The following is a 22,825-nucleotide window of genomic DNA, read 5'->3' as shown; positions in this document are numbered from 1 at the left end:
ATGAAACAGTCTGAAAAACTGGAGGACCATGAATCGGTCTTGAAAGACATTAATTCCCTGAAAAAGTGTGAAAAACATGAAGAGCTTCAAAAGGTGTTAAAAATATGAGGAGCCTGAAACGGTCTGAAAAATAGTAGGATGATGAAGCTGTGTTGAAAAATATGAAGAGCCTGAAAACGTGTTAAAAATATGAAGAGCTTCAAAAGGTGTCAAAATATGAGGAGCATGAAACGGTCTGAAAAAAAGGAGGAGCATGAAACGGTGTGCCAAAACATGAAGAGCCTGAAAAGGTGTGAAAAATATGAAGAGCTTCAAAAAGTGTCAAAAATATGAGAAGCATGAAAAAGTCTGAAAAATAGGAGGAACCTGAAACGGTGTTGAAAAACATGAACAGCCTGAAGAGGTGTGAAAAATATGAAGAGCTTCAAAGGGTGTCAACAAAATGAGGAGCATGACAGTCTGAAAAATAGGAGGAGCATGAAGCGGTGTTGAAAAACATGAAGAGCCTGAAAAGGTGTGAAAATTATGAAGAGCTTCAAAAGGTGTCAAAAATTTGAAGAGAATGAAACAGTCTGATTAATAGGAGCAGCATGAAGCGGTGTTGAAAAACATGAAGAGCCTGAAAAGGTGTTAAAAATATTAGGAGCATGAAACGGTCTTAAAAATAGGTGGAGCATGAAGCGGTTGTGAAAAACATGAAGAGCCTGAAAAGGTGTGAAATATAGGAGGAGCTTCAAAACGTGTAAAAAATATGAGGAGCATGAAACGGTATTCAAAAACATGAAGAGCCTGAAAAGATGTGAAAAATATGAAGAGCTACAAAAGGTGTCAAAAAGATGAGGAGCATGAAACGGTCTGAAAAATAGGAGGAGCATCAAATGGTGTTGAAGAACATGAAGATCCTGAAAAGTTGTGAAAAATATGAAGAGCGTCAAATGGTGTCAAAATTATGAGGGGCATGAAACGGTCTGACAAATAGGAGGAGCAAGAAGCGGTGTTGAAAAACCTGAAGAGCCTGAAACGGTGTGAAATATATGAAGAGCTTCAAAAGGTGTCAAAAATATGAGAAGCATGAAACAATCTGAAAAATAGGAGGAGCATGAAGTGGTGTTGAAAAACAAGAATTGCCTGAAAAGGTGTGAAAAATATGAAGAGATTCAAAAGGTGTCTAATATTTGAGGAGCATGAAACGGTCTGAAAAATAGGAGGAGCATGAAGCGGTTTTGAAAAACATGAAGAGCCTGAAAAGGTGTGAAATATATGAAGAGCTTAAAAAGGCGTGAAATGTATAAGAAACCTGAAACGCTCTGAAAAACAAGAGGAGAATGAAGCGGTGTTGAAAAATATGAAGAGCTTGAAAAGGTGTGAAATATATGAAGAGCTTAAAAAGGCGGGAAAGATATGAGGAACCTGAAACGCTCTGAAAAACAGGAGGAGAATGAATCGGTTTTGAAAAATATGAAGAGCCTGAAAAGGTGTGAAATATATGACGAGCTTAAAAAGGCGTGAAATATATGAGGAACCTGAAACGCTCTGAGAAAGAGTAGGAGAATGAAGCGGTGTTGAAGAATATGAAGAGCCTGACAAGGTGTTAACAATATTAGGAGCCTGAAACGGTCTGAAAAATAGGAGGCACATGAAGCGGTGTTAAAAACTTGAAAAGCCTGAAAAGGTGTGAAAAACATGAAGAGCTTCAAAAAGTGTCAAAAATATGAGGAGCATGAAACGGTCTGAAAAATAGGAGGAGCATGAAACGGTGTTGAAAAACATGAAGAGCCTGAAAAGAGTGAAATATATGAAGAGCTTCAAAAGGTCTCAAAAATATGAGGAACATGAAACGGTCTGAAAAATAGGAGGAGCATGAGGCGGGGTTGAAAAACATGAAGAGCCTGAAAAGTTGTGTAATATATGAAGAGCGTCAAAAGGTGTCAAAAATATGAGGAGCATGAAACGGTCTGAACAATAGGAGGAGCATGAAGCAATGTTGAAAAACATGAAGAGCCTGAAAATGTGTGAAAAATATGAGGAGCATGAAACGGCCTGAAAAATAGGAGGAGCATGTATCCGTGTTGAAAACTTGAAGAGCCTGAAAAGGTATGAAAATTATGAAGCGCCTGAAAAGGTGGGAAAAATATGAGGAGCATGAAACGTTCTGAAGAATAGGAGGAGCATCAAACGGTGTTCAAAAACATGAAGAGCATGAAAAGCTGTGTAAAATATGAAGAGCTTCAAAACGTGTCAAAAATATGAGGAGCATGAAGCGATCTGAAAAATAAGAGGAGTATGAAACGGTGTTGAAAACATGAAGAGCCTGTAAATGTGTGAAAAATATGAACCGCTTCAGAAGGTGTGAAAAATATGAGGAGCATGAAACTGTCTGAAAAACAAGAGGAGCATGAAGCAGTGTTGAAAAACATGAAGAGCCTGAAAAGAGTGAAATATATGAAGAGCTTCAAAAGGTGTCAAAAATATGAGGAACATGAAACGGTCTGAAAAAGAGGAGGAGCATGAAGCGGGGTTGAAAAACATGAACAGCCTGAAACGGTGTGAAATACATGAAGAGCTTCAAAAGGTGTCAAAAATATGAGGAGCTTGAAACGGCCAGAAAAATAGGAGGAGCATGAAGCAGTGTTCAGAAATATGAAGCGCCTGAAAAGGTGGGAAAAATATGAGGAGCATGATACGGTCTGAAAAATAGGTGGAGCATGAAGCGGTGTTCACAGGAAGAGCCTGAAAAGGTGTGAAAAATATGAAGAGCTTAAAAAAGTGTCAAATATATGAGGAGCATGAAACGGTGTTGAAAAACATGAAGAGCCTGAAAAGGTTTGAAAAACATGAAGAGCCTGAAAAGGTGTGAAATATATGAAGAGCTTCAAAACGTGTCAAACAAGTTAGGAGTATGGAACGTTCTGAAAAATAGGAGGAGCATGAAGCGCTGTTGAAAAGCATGAAGAGCCTGAAAAGTTGTGAAATATATGAAGAGCTTCAAAAGGTGTCAAAAATATGAAGAGCATGAAACAGTCTGAAAAACTGGAGGAAAATGAATCGGTCTTGAAAGACATTAATTCCCTGAAAAAGTGTGAAAAATATGAAGAGCTTCAAAAGGTGTCAAAAATATGAGGAGGATGAAACGGTCTGAAAAAAAGGAGGAGCATGAAACGGTGTGCAAAAACATGAAGAGCCTGAAAAGGTGTGAAAAATATGACGAGCTTCAAAAAGTGTCAAAAATATGAGAAGCATGAAAAAGTCTGAAAAATAGGAGGAGCATGAAACGGTGTTGAAAAACATGAAGAGCCTGAAAATGTGTGAAAAATATGAAGAGCTTCAAAAGGTGTCAAAAATTTTAGGAGCATGAAACTGTCTGAAAAATTGGAGGAGCATGAAGCGGTGTTGAAAAATATGAAGAGCCTGAAAAGGTGTGAAATATATGAAGAGCTTAAAAAGGCGGGAAATATATGAGGACCCTGAAACGCTCTGAGAAACAGGAGGAGAATGAATCGGTGTTGAAAAATATGAAGAGCCTGAAAAGGTGTGAAATATATGACGAGCTTAAAAAGGCGTGAAATATATGAGGAACCTGAAACGCTCTGAGAAACAGTAGGAGAATGAAGCGGTGTTGAAGAATATGAAGAGCCTGAAAAGGTGTTAACAATATTAGGAGCCTGAAACGGTCTGAAAAATAGGAGGCACATAAAGCAGTGTTGAAAAACTTGAAAAGCCTGAAAAGGTGTTAACAATATTAGGAGCCTGAAACGGTCTGAAAAATAGGAGGCGCATAAAGCGTTGTTGAAAAACTTGAAAAGCCTGAAAAGGTGTGAAAAACATGAAGAGCTTCAAAAAGTGTCAAAAATATGAGGAGCATGAAACGGTCTGAAAAATAGGAGGAGCATGAAGAGGTGTTCAAAAACATGAAGAGCCTGAAAAGGTGTGAAACATATGAAGAGTTTCAAAATTTGTCAAAAGTATGAGGAGCATGAAACGGTATGAAAAATAGAGGGAACATGAAGCGGTGTTGAAATACTTGAAGAGCCTGAAAAGGTGTGAAAAATATGAAGAGCCTGAAAAGAGTGAAATATATGAAGAGCTTCAAAAGGTGTCAAAAATATGAGGAGCATGAAACGATCTGAAAAATAGGTGGGTCATGAAGCGGTGTTGAAAAACTTGAAGAGCCTGAAAAGGTGTTAAAAATATTAGGAGCATGAAACGGTCTGAAAAATAGGTGGAGCATGAAGTGGTGTTGAAAAACTTGAAGAGCCTGAAAAGGTGTTAACAATATTAGGAGCCTGAAACAGTCTGAAAAATAGGAGGCGCATGAAGCGGTGTTGAAAAACTTGAAAAGCCTGAAAAGGTGTGAAAAACATGAAGAGCTTCAAAAGTGTCAAAAATATGAGGAGCATGAAACGGCCAGAAAAATAGGAGGATCATGAAACGGTGTTGAAAAACATGAAGAGCCTGAAAAGAGTGAAATATATGAAGAGCTTCAAAAGGTGTCAAACATATGAGGAACATGAAACGGTCTGAAAAATAGGAGGAGCATGTAGCGTGGTTGAAAAACATGAAGAGCCTGAAAAGTTGTGTAATATATGAAGAGCTTCAAAAGATGTGAAAAATATGAGGAGAATGATACGGGCTGAAAAGAAGGAGGAGCATGAAGCGGTGTTGAAAAACATGAACAGCCTGAAAAGGTGTGAAAAACATGAAGAGCTTCAAAAGGTGTCAAAAATATGAGGAGCATGAAACGGCCAGAAAAATAGGAGGAGCATGAAGCGGTGTTCAAAAATATGAAGCCCCTGAAAAGGTGTCAAAAATATGAGGAGCATGAAACGGCCAGAAAAATAGGAGGAGCATGAAGCGGTGTTCAAAAACATGAAGAGCCTGAAAAGGTGTGAAAAACATGAAGAGTCTGAAAATGTGTCAAATATATGAAGAGCTTCAAAAGGTTTGAAAAATATGAGGAGCATGATACGGTCTGAAAAATAGGAGAAGCAAGAAGCAGTGTTGAAAAACATGAAGAGCCTGAAAAGGTTTGAAAAACATGAAGAGCCTGAAAAGGTGTGAAATATATGAAGAGCTTCAAAACGTGTCAAACAAGTTAGGAGTATGGAACATACTGAAAAATAGGAGGAGCATGAAGCGCTGTTGAAAAGCATGAAGAGCCTGAAAAGTTGTGAAATATATGAAGAGCTTCAAAAGGTGTCAAAAATATGAGGAGCATGAAACAGTCTGAAAAACTGGAGGAAAATGAATCGGTCTTGAAAGACATTAATTCCCTGAAAAAGTGTGAAAAATATGAAGAGCTTCAAAAGGTGTCAAAAATATGAGGAGGATGAAACGGTCTGAAAAAAAGGAGGAGCATGAAACGGTGTGCAAAAACATGAAGAGCCTGAAAAGGTGTGAAAAATATGAAGAGCTTCAAAAAGTGTCAAAAATATGAGAAGCATGAAAAAGTCTGAAAAATAGGAGGAGCATGAAACGGTGTTGAAAACCATGAAGAGCCTAAAAATGTGTGAAAAATATGAAGAGCTTCAAAAGGTGTCAAAAAAAATGAGGAGCATAACAGTCTGAAAAATAGGAGGAGCATGAAGTGGTGTTGAAAAACGTAAAGAGCCTGAAAAGGTGTGAAAATTATGAAGAGCTTCAAAAGGTCTCAAAAATTTGATGAGAATGAAACAGTCTGATAAATAGGAGCAGCATGAAGCAGTGTTGAAAAACATGAAGAGCCTGAAAAGGTGTTAAAAATATTAGGAGCATGAAACGGTCTTAAAAATAGGTGGAGCATGAAGCGGTTGTGAAAAACATGAAGAGCCTGAAAAGGTGTGAAATATATTAAGAGCTTCAAAAGGTGTGAAAAATATGAGGAGGATGAAACGGTCTGAAAAATAGGAGGAGCATCAATTGGTGTTGAAGAACATGAAGATCCTGAAAAGTTGTGAAAAATATGAAGAGCTTCAAAAGGTGTCAAATTTATGAGGAGCATGAAACGGTCTCAAAAATAGGAGGCGCATGAAGCGGTGTTCAAAAACAAGAATTGCCTGAAAAGTTGTGAAAAATATGAAGAGCTTCAAAAGGTGTCAAAATTATGAGGAGCATGAAACGGTCTGAAAAATAGGAGGAGCAAGAAGCGGTGTTGAAAAACATGAAGAGCCTGAAAAGGTGTGAAATATATGAAGAGCTTAAAAAGACATGAAATATATAAGGAACCGGAAACGCTCTGAAAAACAGGAGGAGAATGAAGTGGTGTTGAAAAATATGAAGAGCCTGAAAAGTTGTGAAATATATGAAGAGCTTCAAAAAGTGTCAAAAATTTTAGGAGCATGAAACGTTCTGAAAAATTGGAGGAGCATGAAGCGGTGTTAAAAAATATGAAGATCCTGAAAAGGTGTGAAATATATGAAGAGCTTAAAAAGGCGGGAAATATATGAGGAACCTGAAACGCTCTGAGAAACAGGAGGAGAATGAATCGGTTTTGAAAAATATGAAGCGCCTGAAAAGGTGGGAAAAATATGAAGAGCTTCAAAAGGTGTCAAAAATATGAGGAGAATGATACGGGCTGAAAAGAAGGAGGAGCATGAAGCGGTGTTGAAAAACATGAACAGCCTGAAACGGTGTGAAAAACATGAAGAGCTTCAAAAGGTGTCAAAAATATGAGGAGCATGAAACGGCCAGAAAAATAGGAGGAGCATGAAGCGGTGTTCAGAAATATGAAGGGCCTGAAAATGTGGGAAAAATATGAGGAGCATGATACGGTCTGAAAAATAGGTGGAGCATGAAGCGGTGTTCACATGAAGAGCCTGAAAAGGTGTGAAAAATATGAAGAGCTTAAGAAAGTGTCAAAAATATGAGGAGCATGAAACGGTGTTGAAAAACATGAAGAGCCTGAAAAGAGTGAAATAAATGAAGATCTTCAAAAGGTGTCGAAAATATGAGGAGCAAGAAACGGTCTGAAAAATAGGTAGAGCATGAAGGGTGAGGAAAAACATGAAGAGCCTGAAAAAGTGTGAAATACATGAAGAGCTTCAAAGGTGTTAAAATTTGAGGAGCATGATACGGTCTGAAAAATAGGAGGAACAAGAAGCGGTGTTGAAAAACATGAAGATTCTGAAAAGGTGTGAAAAATATGAAGAGCTTCAAAAAGTGTCAAAAATATGAGGAGCATGAAACGGTCTGAAAAATAGGAGGAGCATGAAGAGATGTTCAAAAACATGAAGAGCCTGAAAATGTGTGAAAAACATGAAGAGTCTGAAAAGATGTCAAATATATGAAGAGCTTCAAAAGGTTTGAAAAATATGAGGAGCATGATAAGGTCTGAAAAATAGGAGGAGCAAGAAGCAGTGCTGAAAAACATGAAGAGCCTGAAAAGGTTTGAAAAACATGAAGAGTCTGAAAAGGTGTGAAATATATGAATAGCTTCAAAAGGTGTCAAATATGTTAGGAGCATGAAGTGGTGTTGAAAAACATGAAGAGCCCAAAAAGGTGTGAAAAATATGAAGAGCTTCAAAATGTATCAAAAATATGAGCAGCATGAAGCGCTGTTTAAAAATATGAAGAGCCTGAAAAAGTGTGAAAAATATGAAGAGCTTCAAAAGGTGTCAAATATAGGAGGAGCATGAAACAGTGTTCAAAAACAAGAAGAGCCTGAAAAGGTGTGAAAAATATGAAGAGCTTCAAAAGGTGTCAAAAATATGAGGAGCATGAAACGGTCTGAAAAATTGGAGGAGCATGAAGCAGTGTTGAAAAACATGAATAGCATGAAAAGAGTGAAATACATGAAGAGCTTCAAAAGGTGTCAAAAATAGGAGGAGCATGAAACGCTCTGAAAAATAGGCGGAGCAAGAAGCGGTGTTGAAAAACATGACGAGCATGAAAAAGTGTGAAATATATGAAGAGCTTCAAAAGGTGTTAAAATTTGAGGAGCATGATACGGTCTGAAAAATTGGAGGAGCATGAAGCTGTGTTGAAAAACATGAAGAGCCTGAAAAGGTGTGAAATATATGAAGAGCTTCAAAAGGTGTCAAGAAACTTAGGAGTATGGAACTTTCTGAAAAATAGGAGGAGCATGAAGCGCTGTTGAAAAGCATGAAGAGCCTGAAAAGTTGTGAAATATATGAAGAGCTTCAAAAGGTGTCAAAAATATGAGGAGCATGAAACAGTCTAAAAAACTGGAGGAAAATGAATCGGTCTTGAAAGACATTAATTCCCTCAAAAAGTGTGAAAAATATGAAGAGCTTCAAAAGGTTTCAAAAATATGAGGAGCATGAAACGGTCTGAAAAAAAGGAGGAGCATGAAACGGTGTGCAAAAACATGAAGAGCCTGAAAAGGTGTGAAAAATATGAAGAGCTCCAAAAAGTGTCAAAAATATGAGAAGCATGAAAAAGTCTGAAAAATAGGAGGAGCATGAAACGGTGTTGAAAAACATGAAGAACCTGAAAAGGTGTGAAAAATATGAAGAGCTTCAAAAGGTGTCAAAAAAATGAGGAGCATGACAGTTGAAAAATAGGAGGAGCATGAAGCGGTGTTGAAAAACGTGAAGAGCCTGAAAAGGTGTGAAAATTATGAAGAGCTTCAAAAGGTGTCAAAAATTTGAAGAGAATGAGACAGTCTGATAAATAGGGGCAGCATGAAGCAGTGTTGAAAAACAAGAAGAGCCTGAAAAGGTGTTAAAAATATTAGGAGCATGAAACGGTCTTAAAAAGAGGTGGAGCATGAAGCGGTTGTGAAAAACATGAAGAGCCTGAAAAGGTGTGAAAAATATGAAGAGCTTCAAAAGGGGTGAAAAATATGTGGAGCATGAAACGTTCTGAAAAATATGAGGAGCATGAAGCGTTGTTGAAAAGCATGAAGAGCCAATAAAGGTGTGAAATATATGAAGAGCTTCAAAAGGTGTCAAAAATATGAGGATCATGAAACGGTCTGAAAAATCAGAGGAATATGAAGGGGTATTGAAAAACATGAAAAGCCTGAAAAAGTGTGAAAAATATTAGGAGCATTAAACGGTCTGAAAAAGAGGTGGAGCATGAAGCACTGTTGAAAAACATGAAGAGCCTGAAAAGGTGTGAAATATATGAAGAGCTTCAAAAGGTGTCAAAAAATTTAGGAGCATGAAACGCTCTGAAACATAGGAGGAGCATGAAGCGGTGTTGAAAAGCATGAAGAGCCTGAAACGGTGTGAAATATATGAAGAGCTGCAAAAGCTGTCAAAAATATGAGGAGCATGAAACGGTCTGAAAAATTCGAGGAGCATGAGGCGTTCTTGAAAGACATGAAGACCCTGAAAAGGTGTGAAAAATATGAAGAGTTCAAAAGGTGTGAAAAATATGAGGAGAATGAAACGGTCTGAAAAATAGAAGTAGCATGATGCGGTGTTGAAAAACATGAAGAGACTGAAAATTTGTGAAATATATGAAGAGCTTCAAAAGGTGTTAAAAATATGAGGAGCATGAAACGATCTGAAAAATAGGAGCAGCATGAAGCAGTGTTGAAAAACATGAACAACCTGAAAAGGTGTGAAAAATATGAGGAGCAGGAAACGGTCTGAAAGATAGGAGGAGCATGAAGTGGTGATGAAAAACATGAAGCGTCTGTAAATGTGTGAAGTATATGAAGAGCTTCAAAAGGTGTGAAAAATATGAGGAGCATGAAACGGCATGAAAAATAGCAGGAGCATGAAGCTGAGTTGAAAAACATGAGGGGCCAGAAAATGTGTGAAAAATATGAAGAGCTTCAAAAGGTGTCAAAAATATGAGGAGCATGATAAGGTTTGAAAAAAAAGAGGAGCATGAAACGGTGTTCAAAAACATGAAGACCCTGAAAAGGTGTGAAAAATATGAAGAGCCTCAAAACGTGTCAAAAATATGAGGAACATGAATCGGTCTGAAAAATAAAAGGAGCTAGAAGTTGTGTTGAAAAACATGAAGAGCGTGAAAACATGTGAAAATTATGAAGAGCTTCAAAAGGTGTGAAATATATGAGGAGCATGAAACGGTCTGAAAAATAGCAGGATCATGAAGCGGTGTTGAAAAACATGAAGAATCTAAAAACGTGTGAAAATATGAAGAACTTCAAAAATATGAAAAATATGAAGAGCTTCAAAAGGTGTGAAAAATATGAAGAGCTTCAAAAGGTGTCAAAAATATGAGGAGAATGAAACGGTCTGCAAAATAGGAGGAGCATGAAACAGTGATGAAAAACATGAAGAGCCTGAAAAGGTGTGAAAAATATGGAGAGCTTCAAATGGTGTGAAATACATGAGGAGAATGAAACGGGCTGAAAATAGGAGAAGCATGGAGTTGTGTGGAAAAACATGAAGAGCCTGAAAAGGTGTGAAAAATATGAGGAGCTTGAAAAGGTGTCAAAAATATGAGGAGCATGAAACGGTCTGAAAAATAGGAGGAGCAAGAAGCGGTGGTGAAAAAATTAAGAGCCTGAAAACGTTTGAAAAATATGAAGAGCTTCAAAAGGTGTGGAAAATATGAAGAGCTTCAAAATGTGTCAAAAGCGAGATGAGTATGAAACGGTCTGAAAAATAGGAGGAGCATGAAGTGGTGTTGAAAAACATGAGGAGCCTGAAAATGTGTGAAATATATGAAGAGCTTCAAAATGTGTCAGAAATGAGAGAAGCATGAAACGGTCTGAAAAATAGGATGAGCAAGAAGGGGTGTTGAAAAACATGAAGAGCCTGAAAACGTTTGAGAAATATGAAGAGCTTCATAAGGTGTGAAAAATATGAAGAGCTTCAAAAGTTGTTAAAAATGAGATGAGCATGACACAGTTTGAAAAATAGGAGGAGCATGAAACCGTGTTCAAAAACATGAAGAGCCTAAATAGGTTGAAAAATATGAAGAGCTTCAAAAGGTGTGAAAAAAAGGGGAGCTTAAAAGGTCTGAAAAATAGGAGAAGCATGAAGTGGTGTTGAAAAACATGAAGAGCCTGAAAACGTGTGAAATATATGAAGAGCTTCAAAAGGTGTCAAATATATGAGGAGCATGAAACGGTCTGAAAAATAGGAGGAAAACAAGTGGTGTTCAAAAACATGAAGAGCCTGAAAAGGTGTGAAAAATATGAAGAGTTTCAAAAGGTGTCAAAAATATGAGGAGCATGAATCGGTGTTGAAAAACATGAAGAGCCTGAAAATGTGTGAAAAATATGAAGAGCTTCAAAAGGTGTCAAAAATATGAGGAGCATGAAACGGTCTGAAAAATAGGAGAAGCATGAAGCGGTGTTGAAAAACATGAAGAACATGAAAAGGTGTGAAAAATATGAAGAGCTTCAAAAGGTGTCAAAATATGAGGAGCATGAACCGGTCTGAAAAATAGGAGGAGCATGAAGCGGTGTTCAAAAACATGAAGAGCATGAAAAGGTGTGAAAAATATGAAGAGCTTCAAAAGGTGACAAAAATATGAGGAGCATGAAACGGTCTGAACTATAGGAAGAGCATGAAGCGGTGTTGAAAAACATGAAGAGCCTGAAAAGGTGTGAAAAATATGAAGAGCTTCAAAAGGTGTCAAAAATATGAGGAGCATGAAACGGTCTGAAAAATGGGAGGAGCATGAAGCAGTGTTGAAAAACATGAAGAGCCTGAAAAGGTGTGAAAAATATGAAGAGGTTCAAAATGTGTGAAAATATGAGGAGCATGAAACGGTCTGAAAAATGGGAGGAGCATGAAGCTTTGTTGAAAAACATGAAGAGCCTGAAAAGATGTGAAAAATATGAAGAGCTTCAAAAGGTGTGAAAAATATGCAGAGCATGAAACGGTCTGAAAAATAGGAGGAGCATGAAGTGGTGTTCAAAACATGGAGAGCCTGAAAAGCTGTGAAAAATATGAAGAGCTTCAAAAGGTGTCAAAAATATGAGGAGCATGATAAGGTTTGAAAAAAAAGAGGAGCATGAAACGGTGTTCAAAAACATGAAGACCCTGAAAAAGTGTGAAAAATATGAAGAGCCTCAAAACGTGTCAAAAATATGAGGAACATGAATCGGTCTGAAAAATAGGAGGAGCTAGAAGTTGTGTTGAAAAACATGAAGAGCGTGAAAACATGTGAAAATTATGAAGAGCTTCAAAAGGTGTGAAATATATGAGGAGCATGAAACGGTCTGAAAAATAGCAGGATCATGAAGCGGTGTTGAAAAACATGAAGAATCTTAAAACGTGTGAAAATATGAAGAGCTTCAAAAATATGAAAAATATGAAGAGCTTCAAAAGGTGTGAAAAATATGAAGAGCTTCAAAAGGTGTCAAAAATATGAGGAGAATGAAACGGTCTGCAAAATAGGAGGAGCATGAAACAGTGATGAAAAACATGAAGAGCCTGAAAAGGTGTGAAAAATATGGAGAGCTTCAAATGGTGTGAAATACATGAGGAGCATGAAACGGGCTGAAAATAGGAGAAGCATGGAGTTGTGTGGAAAAACATGAAGAGCCTGAAAAGGTGTGAAAAATATGAGGAGCTTGAAAAGGTGTCAAAAATATGAGGAGCATGAAACGGTCTGAAAAATAGGAGGAGCAAGAAGCGGTGTTGAAAAAAATGAAGAGCCTGAAAATGTGTGAAAAATATGAAGAGCTTCAAAAGGTGTCAAAATATGAGCAGCATGAACCGGTCTGAAAAATAGGAGGAGCATGAAGCGGTTTTCAAAAACATGAAGAGCATGAAAAGGTGCGAAAAATATGAAGAGCTTCAAAAGGTGACAAAAATATGAGGAGCATGAAACGGTCTGAACTATAGGAAGAGCATGAAGCGGTGTTGAAAAACATGAAGAGCCTGAAAAGGTGTGAAAAATATGAAGAGCTTCAAAAGGTGTCAAAAATATGAGGAGCATGAAACTGTCTGAAAAATGGGAGGAGAATGAAGCGGTGTTGAAAAACATGAAGAGCCTGAAAACGTGTGAAAAACATGAAAAGCTTAAAAGTTGTGAGAAATATGAAGAGCTTCAAAAGTTGTCAAAAATGAGACGAGCATGAAATGTTCTGGAAAATAGGACGAGCATGAAGCGGTGTTGAAAAACATGGGGAGCCTGAAAAGGTGTGAAAAATATGAAGAGCTTTAAAAGGTGTGAAATACATGAGGAGCATGAAACGGTCTGAAAAATAGGAGGAGCATGAAACCGTGTTGAAAAACATGAAGAGCCTGAAAAGTTGTGAAAAATATGAAGAGCTTCAAACGGTTGGAAATACATGAGGAGCATGAAACGGTGTTGAAAAACATGAAGAGCCTGAAAAGGTGGGTAAAATATGAAGAGCTTCAAAAGGTGTCAAATATATGAGGAGCATGAAACGGTATGAAAAATAGGAGGAGCATTAAACGGTGTTCAAAAACATGAAGAGCCTGAAATGGTGTGAAATATGAAGAGCTTCAAAAGGTGTCAAAAATAGGAGGAGCATGAAACAGTCTGAAAAATAGGAGGAGCATGAAGCGGTGTAAAAAACATGAAGACCCTGAAAAGGTGTGAAAAATATGAAGAGCTTCAAAAGGTGTCAAAAATAGGAAGAGCATGAAACGGTGTGAAAAATAGGAGCAGCATGAAGCGGTGTAAAAAACATGAAGAGCCTGAAAAGGTGTGAAAGATATGAAGACCTTCAAAAGGTGTCAAAAATATGAGGATAATGAAACGGTCTGAAAAATAGGAGCAGCATGAAGCGGTGTAATAAACATGAAGAGCCTGAAAAGGTGTGAAAAATATGAAGAGCTTCAAAAGGTGTGAAAAAAATGAAGAGCTTCAAAATGAGTCAAAAATATGAGGAGCATGATACTGTCTGCAAAATAGGAGCAGCATGAAACGGTGTTCAAAGACATGAAGAGCCTGAAAAGGTGTGAAAAATATGAAGAGCTTCAAAACGTGTCAAAAATATGAGGAGCATGAAATGATCTGAAAAATAGGAGGAGCAAGAAGCGGTGTTGAAAAAAATGAAGAGCCTGAAAACGTTTGAAAAATATGAAGAGCTTCAAAAGGTGTGGAAAATATGAAGAGCTTCAAAATGTATCAAAAATGAGATGAGCATGAAAAGGTCTGAAAAATAGGAGGAGCATGAAGTGGTATTGAAAAACATGAAGAGCCTGAAAATGTGTGAAATATATGAAGAGCTTCAAAAGTTGTCAGAAATGATATAAACATGAAACGTCTGAAAAATAGCATGAGCAAGAAGGGGTGTTGAAAAACATGAAGAGCGTGAAAACGTTTGAGAAATATGAAGAGATTCAAAAGGTGTCAAAAATGAGATGAGCATGAAACAGTCCGAAAAATAGGAGGAGAATGAAATCGTGTTCAAAAACATGAAGAGCCTAAAAAGGTGTGAAAAATATAAAGAGCTTCAAAAGGTGTGAAATGCAGGAGGAGCATTAAACGGTCTGAAAATTAGGAGGAGCATGAAGTGGTGTTGAAATACATGAAGAGCCTGAAAATGTGTGAAATATATGAAGAGCTTCAAAAGATGTCAGAAATGAGAGGAGCATGAAACGGTCTGAAAAATAGGAGAAGCATGAAGTGGCTTTGAAAAACATGAAGAGCCTGAAAAGGTGTGAAAAATATGAAGAGCTTCAAAAGGTGTCAAAAATATGAGGAGCATGAAACAGTCTGAAAAATAGGAGGAGCATGAAACGGTGTTCAAAAACATGAAGAGCCTGAAAAGGTGTGAAAAATATGAAGAGCTTCAAAACGTGTCAAAAATATGAGGAGCATGAAACGGTCTGAAAAATAGGAGGAGCAGGAAGCGGTGTTGAAAAAGATAAGAGCCTGAAAATGTTTCAAAAATATGAAGAGCTTTAAAAGGTGTGGAAAATATGAAGAGCTTCAAAATGTGTCAAAAGCGAGATGAGTATGAAACGGTCTGAAAAATAGGAGGAGCATGAAGTGGTGTTGAAAAACATGAAGAGCCTGAAAATGTGTGAAATATATGAAGAGCTTCAAAATGTGTCAGAAATGAGAGAAGCATGAAACGGTCTGAAAAATAGGATGAGCAAGAAGGGGTGTTGAAAAACATGAAGAGCCTGAAAACGTTTGAGAAATATGAAGAGCTTCAAAAGGTGTGAAAAATATGAAGAGCTTCAAAAGTTGTTAAAAATGAGATGAGCATGACACAGTTCGAAAAATAGGAGGAGAATGAAAACGTGTTCAAAAACATGAAGAGCCTAAAAAGGTTGAAAAACATGAAGAGCTTCAAAAGGTGTGAAAAATACGAGGAGCATAAAACGCTCTGAAAAATAGGAGAAGCAAGAAGTGGTGTTGAAAAACATGAAGAGCTTGAAAACGTGTGAAATATATGAAGAGCTTCAAAAGGTGTCAAAAATATGAGGAGCATGAATCAGTGTTGAAAAACATGAAGAGCCTGAAAATGTGTGAAAAATATGAAGAGCTTCAAAAGGTGTCAAAAATATGAGGAGCATGAAACGGTCTGAAAAATAGGAGAAGCATAAAGCGGTGTTGAAAAACATGAAGAACATGAAAGGTGTGAAAAATATGAAGAGCTTCAAAAGGTGTCAAAAAAATGAGGAGCATGAACCAGTCTGAAATATAGGAGGAGCATGAAGCGTTGTTCAAAAACATGAAGAGCATGAAAAGGTGTGAAAAATATGAAGAGCTTCAAAAGGTGTCAAAAATATGAGGAGCATGAACCGGTCTGAAAAATAGGAGGAGCATGAAGCGGTGTTCCAAAACTTGAAGAGCATGAAAAGGTGTGAAAAATATGAAGAGCTTCAAAAGGTGTCAAAAATATGAGGAGCATGAAACGGTCTGAAAAATAGGAAGAGAATGAAGCGGTGTTGAAAAACATGAAAAGCCTGAAAAGGTGTGAAAAATATGAAGAGCTTCAAAAGGTGTCAAAAATATGAGGAGCATGAAACGGTCTGAAAAATAGGAGGAGCATGAAACGGTCTGAAAAATGGGAGGAGCATGAAGTGATGTTGAAAAACATGAAGAGCCTGAAAACGTGTGAAAAACATGAAGAGCTTAAAAGTTGTGAGAAATATGAAGAGCTTCAAAAGTTGTCAAAAATGAGACGAGCATGAAACGGTCTGGAAAATAGGACGAGCATGAAGCGGTGTTGAAAACATGAAGCGCCAGAAAAGGTGTGAAAAATATGAAGAGCTTCAAAAGCTGTCAAAAATATGAGGAGCATGAAATGGTCTGAAAAATAGGAGGATCATGAAACCGTGTTCAAAAACATGAAGAGCCTGAAAAGTTGTGAAAAATATGAAGAGCTTCAAACGGTTGGAAATACATGAAGAGCATGAAACCGTCTTGAAAAACATGACGAGCCTGAAAAGGTGGGTAAAATAAGAAGAGCTTCAAAAGGTGTGAAATACATGAGGAGCATGAATCAGTCTGAAATATAGGAGGAGCATGAATCAGTTTTGAAAAACATGAAGAGCCTGAAAATGTGTGAAAAATATGAAGATCTTCAAAACGTGTCAAAATATGAGGAGCATGAAACGGTCTGAAAAACAGGAGGATCATGAAGCCGTGTTGAAAAACATGGGGAGGCTGCAAAGGTGTGAAAAATATGACGAGCTTCAAAAGGTTGGAAATACATGAGGAGCATGAAACGGTCTGGAAAATAGGAAGAACATGAAGCGGTGTTGAAAAACATGAAGAGTCTGAAAGGTGGATAAAATATGAAGAGCTTCAAAAGGTGTCAAAAATATGAGGAGCATGAAACGGTCTGAAAAATAGGAGAAGCATGAAGTGGTGTTGAAAAACATGAAGAGCCTGAAAACGTGTGAAAAATATGAAGAGCTTCAAAAGGTGTGAAAAATATGAAGAGCTTCAAAAGGTTATAAAAATGAGATGAACATGAAACGGTCTGAAAAATATGAGGAGGATGAAGCGGTGTTGGAAATCATGAAGAGTATGAAAAGGTGTGAAATATATGAAGAGCTTCAAAAGGTGTCAAAAATATGAGGAGCATGAAACGGTCTGAAAAATAGGAGGAGCATGAAGCGGTGTTGAAAAACATGAAGAACCTGAAAAGGTGTGAAAAATATGAAGAGCTTCAAAAGGTGTCAAAACTATGAGGAGCATGAAACGGTCTGAAAAATAAGAGGAGCATGAAAGGGTGTTCAAATGCATGAAGAGCCTGAAAAGGTGTGAAAAATATGAAGAGCTTCAAAAGGTGTAAAATACATGAGGAACATGAAACGGTCTGGAAAATAGGATGAGCATGAAGTTGTGTTGAAAAACATGAAGAGACTGAAAAGGTGTGAAAAATATGAAGAGGTTCAAAAGGTGTGAAAAATATGACGAGTATGATACGGTCTGAAAAATAGGAGGAGCATGAAGCTCTGTTCAAAAACATGAAGATCCTGAACAGTTGTGAAAAATATGAAAAGCTTCAAAAGTTGTCAAAAATATGAGGAGCATGAAACATTCTGAAAAATAGGAGGATCATGAAGCGGTGTTCAAAATCATGAAGAGGCTGAAAAGGTGTGAAAAATATGAAGACCTTCAAAACGTGTGAAATACATGAGGAGCATGCAATGGGCTGAAAAATAGCAGGAGCATGAAGCGGTGATCAAAAACATGAAGAGCCTGAAAAGGTGTGAAAAATATGAAGAGCTTCAAAAAAAGTCAAAATTGAGATGAGCTTGAAACGGTCTGAAAAATAGGAGCAGCATGAAACGGTGTTCAAAAACATGAAGAGCCTGAAAAGGTGTGAAAAATATGAAGAGCTTCAAAAGGTGTGAAATACATGAGGAGCATGAAACTCTCTGAAAAATAGGAGGAGCATGAAGCTCTGTTCAAAAACATGAAGATCCTGAAAAGGTGTGAAAAATATGAAGAGCTTCAAAAGGTGTCAGAAATGAGAGAAGCATGAAACGGTCTGAAAAATAGGATGAGCAAGAAGGGGTGTTGAAAAACATGAAGAGCCTGAAAACGTTTGAGAAATATGAAGAGCTTCAAAAGCTGTGAAAAATATGAAGAGCTTCAAAAGTTGTTAAAAATGAGATGAGCATGACACAGTTTGAAAAATAGGAGGAGCATGAAAGCGTGTTCAAAAACATGAAGAGACTAAAAAGGTTGAAAAATATGAAGAGCTTCAAAAGGTGTGAAAAATATGAGGAGCATAAAACGGTCTGAAAAATAGGAAAAGCATGAAGTGGTGTTGAAAAACATGAAGAGTCTGAAAACGTGTGAAATATATGAAGAGCTTCAAATGGTGTCAAAAATATGAGGAGCATGAAACGGTCTGAAAAATAGGAGGAGCATGAAGTAGTGTTTAAAAACATGAAGAGACTGAATAGGTGTGAAAAATATGAAGAGCTTCAAAATGTGTCAAAATATGAGGAGCATGAAACGGTCTGAAACATAGGAGGAGCATGAATCGGTTTTGAAAAACATGAAGAGCCTGAAAATGTGTGAAAAATATGAAGATCTTCAAAACGTGTCAAAATATGAGGAGCATGAAACGGTCTGAAAAACAGGAGGATCATGAAGCCGTGTTGAAAAACATGGGGAGGCTGCAAAGGTGTGAAAAATATGAAGAGCTTCAAAAGGGTGGAAATACATGAGGAGCATGAAACGGTCTGGAAAATAGGAAGAGCATGAAGCGGTGTTGAAAAACATGAAGAGCCTGAAAGGTGGATAAAATATGAAGAGCTTCAAAAGGTGTCAAAAATATGAGGAGCATGAAACGGTCTGAAAAATAGGAGAAGCATGAAGTGGTGTTGAAAAACATGAAGAGCCTTAAAACGTGTGAAAAATATGAAGAGCTTCAAAAGGTGTGAAAAATATGAAGAGCTTCAAAAGGTGATAAAAATGAGATGAACATGAAACGGTCTGAAAAATATGAGGAGGATGAAGCGGTGTTGGAAATCATGAAGAGTATGAAAATGTGTGAAATATATGAAGAGCTTCAAAAGGTGTCAAAAATATGAGGAGCATGAAACGGTCTGAAAAATAGGAGGAGCATGAAGCGGTGTTGAAAAACATGAAGAACCTGAAAAGGTGTGAAAAATATGAAGAGCTTCAAAAGGTGTCAAAACTATGAGGAGCATGAAACGGTCTGAAAAATAGGAGGAGCATGAAAGGGTGTTCAAATGCATGAAGAGCCTGAAAAGGTGTGAAAAATATGAAGAGCTTCAAAAGGTGTAAAATACATGAGGAACATGAAACGGTCTGGAAATAGGATGAGCATGAAGTTGTGTTGAAAAACATGAAGAGACTGAAAAGGTGTGAAAAATATGAAGAGGTTCAAAAGGTGTGAAAAATATGACGAGTATGATACGGTCTGAAAAATAGGAGGAGCATGAAGCTCTGTTCAAAAACATGAAGATCCTGAACAGTTGTGAAAAATATGAAAAGCTTCAAAAGTTGTCAAAAATATGAGGAGCATGAAACATTCTGAAAAATAGGAGGATCATGAAGCGGTGTTCAAAATCATGAAGAGGCAGAAAAGGTGTGAAAAATATGAAGACCTTCAAAACGTGTGAAATACATGAGGAGCATGAAAAAGTCTGAAAAATAGGAGGAGCATCAAGCGGTGTTCAAAAACATGAAAAGCCTGAAAAGGTGTGAAAAATATGAAGAGCTTCAAAAGGTGTGAAAAATAGGAGGAGCATGCAACGGGCTGAAAAATAGCAGGAGCATGAAGCGGTGTTCAAAAACATGAAGAGCCTGAAAAGGTGTGAAAAATATGAAGAGCTTCAAAAAATGTCAAAATTGAGATGAGCATGAAACGGTCTGAAAAATAGGAGCAGCATGAAACGGTGTTCAAAAACATGAAGAGCCTGAAAAGGTGTGAAAAATATGAAGAGCTTCAAAAGGTGTGAAATACATGAGAAGCATGAAACTCTCTGAAAAATAGGAGGAGCATGAAGCTCTGTTCAAAAACATGAAGATCCTGAAAAGGTGTGAAAAATATGAAGAGCTTCAAAAGGTGTCAGAATTGAGAGAAGCATGAAACGGTCTGAAAAATAGGATGAGCAAGAAGGGGTGTTGAAAAACATGAAGAGCCTGAAAACGTTTGAGAAATATGAAGAGCTTCAAAAGCTGTGAAAAATATGAAGAGCTTCTAAAGTTGTTAAAAATGAGATGAGCATGACACAGTTTGAAAAATAGGAGGAGCATGAAAGCGTGTTCAAAAACATGAAGAGACTAAAAAGGTTGAAAAATATGAAGAGCTTCAAAAGGGGTGAAAAATATGAGGAGCATAAAACGGTCTGAAAAATAGGAGAAGCATGAAGTGGTGTTGAAAAACATGAAGAGTCTGAAAACGTGTGAAATATGTGAAGAGCTTCAAATGGTGTCAAAAATATGAGGAGCATGAAACGGTCTGAAAAATAGGAGGAGCATGAAGCGGTGTTCAAAAACATGAAAAGCATGAAAAGGTGTGAAAAATATGAAGAGCTTCAAAAGGTGTCAAAATATGAGGAGCATGAACCGGTCTGAAAAATAGGAGGAGCATGAAGCGGTGTTCAAAAACATGAAGAGCATGAAAAGGTGTGAAAAATATGAAGAGCTTCAAAAGGTGACAAAAATATGAGGAGCATGAAACGGTCTGAAATATAGGAAGAGCATGAAGCAGTGTTGAAAAACATGAAGAGCCTGAAAAGGTGTGAAAAATATGAAGACCTTCAAAAGGTGACAAAAATATGAGTAGCATGAAATGGTCTGAAATATATGAAGAGCATGAAGCGGTGTTGAAAAACATGAAGAGCCTGAAAAGGTGTGAAAAATATGAAGAGCTTCAAAAGGTGTCAAAAATATGAGGAGCATGAAACGGTCTGAAAAATGGGAGGAGCATGATGCGGTGTTGAAAAACATGAAGAGCCTGAAAACGTGTGAAAAACATGAAGAGCTTAAAAGTTGTGAGAAATATGAAGAGCTTCAAAAGGTGTCAAAAATGAGACGAGCATGAAATGGTCTGGAAAATAGGACGAGCATGAAGCGGTGTTGAAAAACATGGGGAGCCTGAAAAGGTGTGAAAAATATGAAGAGCTTTAAAAGGTGTGAAATACACGAGGAGCATGAAACGGTCTGAAAAATAGGAGGAGCATGAAACTGTGTTCAAAAACATGAAGAGCCTGAAAAGTTGTGAAAAATATGAAGAGCTTCAAACGGTTGGAAATACATGAGGAGCATGAAACGGTGTTGAAAAACATGAAGAGCCTGAAAAGGTGGGTAAAATATGAAGAGCTTCAAAAGGTGTCAAAAATATGAGGAGCATGAAAAGGTCTGAAAAATAGGAGGAGCATTAAACGGTGTTCAGAAACATGAAGAGCCTGAAATGGTGTGAAATATGAAGAGGTTCAAAAGGTGTCAAAAATAGGAGGAGCATGAAACAGTCTGAAAAATAGGAGGAGCATGAAAGCGTGTTCAAAAACATGAAGAGCCTAAAAAGGTTGAAAAACATGAAGAGCTTCAAAAGGTGTGAAAAATACGAGGAGCATAAAACGCTCTGAAAAATAGGAGAAGCAAGAAGTGCTGTTGGAAAACATGAAGAGCCTGAAAACGTGTGAAATATATGAAGAGCTTCAAAAGGTGTCAAAAATATGAGGAGCATGAAACGGTCTGAAAAATAGGAGGAACACAAGTGGTGTTCAAAAACATGAAGAGCCTGAAAAGGTGTGAAAAATATGAAGAGATTCAAAAGGTGTCAAAAATATGAGGAGCATGAATCGGTGTTGAAAAACATGAAGAGGCTGAAAATGAGTGAAAAATATGAAGAGCTTCAAATGGTGTCAAAAATATTAGGATCATGAAACGGTCTGAAAAATAGGAGAAGCATGAAGCGGTGTTGAAAAACATGAAGAACATGAAAAGGTGTGAAAAATATGAAGAGCTTCAAAAGGTGTCAAAAATATGAGGAGCATGAACCGGTCTGAAAAATAGGAGGAGCATGAAGCGTTGTTCAAAAACATGAAGAGCATGAAAAGGTGTGAAAAATATGAAGAGCTTCAAAAGGTGTCAAAAATATGAGGAGCATGAAACGGTCTGAAAAATAGGAGGAGCATGAAACGGTCTGAAAAATGGGAGGAGCATGAAGCGGTGTTGAAAAACATGAAGAGCCTGAAAACGTGTGAAAAACTTGAAGAGCTTAAAAGTTGTGAGAAATATGAAGAGCTTCAAAAGGTGTCAAAAATGAGACGAGCATGAAACGGTCTGGAAAATAGGACTAGCATGAAGCGGTGTTGAAAACATGAAGAGCCAGAAAAGGTGTGAAAAATATGAGGAGCTTCAAACGGTTGGAAATACATGAGGAGCATGAAACGGTGTTGAAAAACATGAAGAGCCTGAAAAGGTGGGTAAAATATGAAGAGCTTCAAAAGGTGTCAAAAATATGAGGAGCATGAAACGGTCTGAAAAATAGGAGGAGCATTAAACGGTGTTCAAAAACATGAAGAGGCTGAAATGGTGTGAAATATGAAGAGCTTCAAAAGTTGTCAAAAATAGGAGGAGCAGGAAACAGTCTGAAAAATAGGAGGAGCATGAAGCGGTGTAAAAAACATGAAGACCCTGAAAAGGTGTGAAAAATATGAAGAGCTTCAAAAGTTGTCAAATATATGAGGAGCATGAAACGGTCTGAAAAACAGGAGGAACATGAAGCGATGTTCAAAAACATGAAGAGCCTGAAAAGGTGTGAAAAATATGAAGAGCTTCAAAAGGTGTCAAAAATAGGAGGAGCATGAAACGCTGTGAAAAATAGGAGAAGCATGAAGCGGTGTAAAAAACATGAAGAGCCTGAAAAGGTGTGAAAGATATGAAGACCTTCAAAAGGTGTCAAAAATATGAGGAGCATGAAACGGCCAGAAAAATAGGAGGAGCATGAAGCGGTGTTCAAAAATATGAAGCCCCTGAAAAGGTGTCAAAAATATGAGGAGCATGAAACGGCCAGAAAAAT

Source organism: Dama dama, chromosome 22 (genome assembly GCF_033118175.1).
Source record: "Dama dama isolate Ldn47 chromosome 22, ASM3311817v1, whole genome shotgun sequence".
Classification (NCBI taxonomy): Eukaryota; Metazoa; Chordata; class Mammalia; order Artiodactyla; family Cervidae; genus Dama; species Dama dama.
This window is presented reverse-complemented; position numbering follows the sequence as displayed.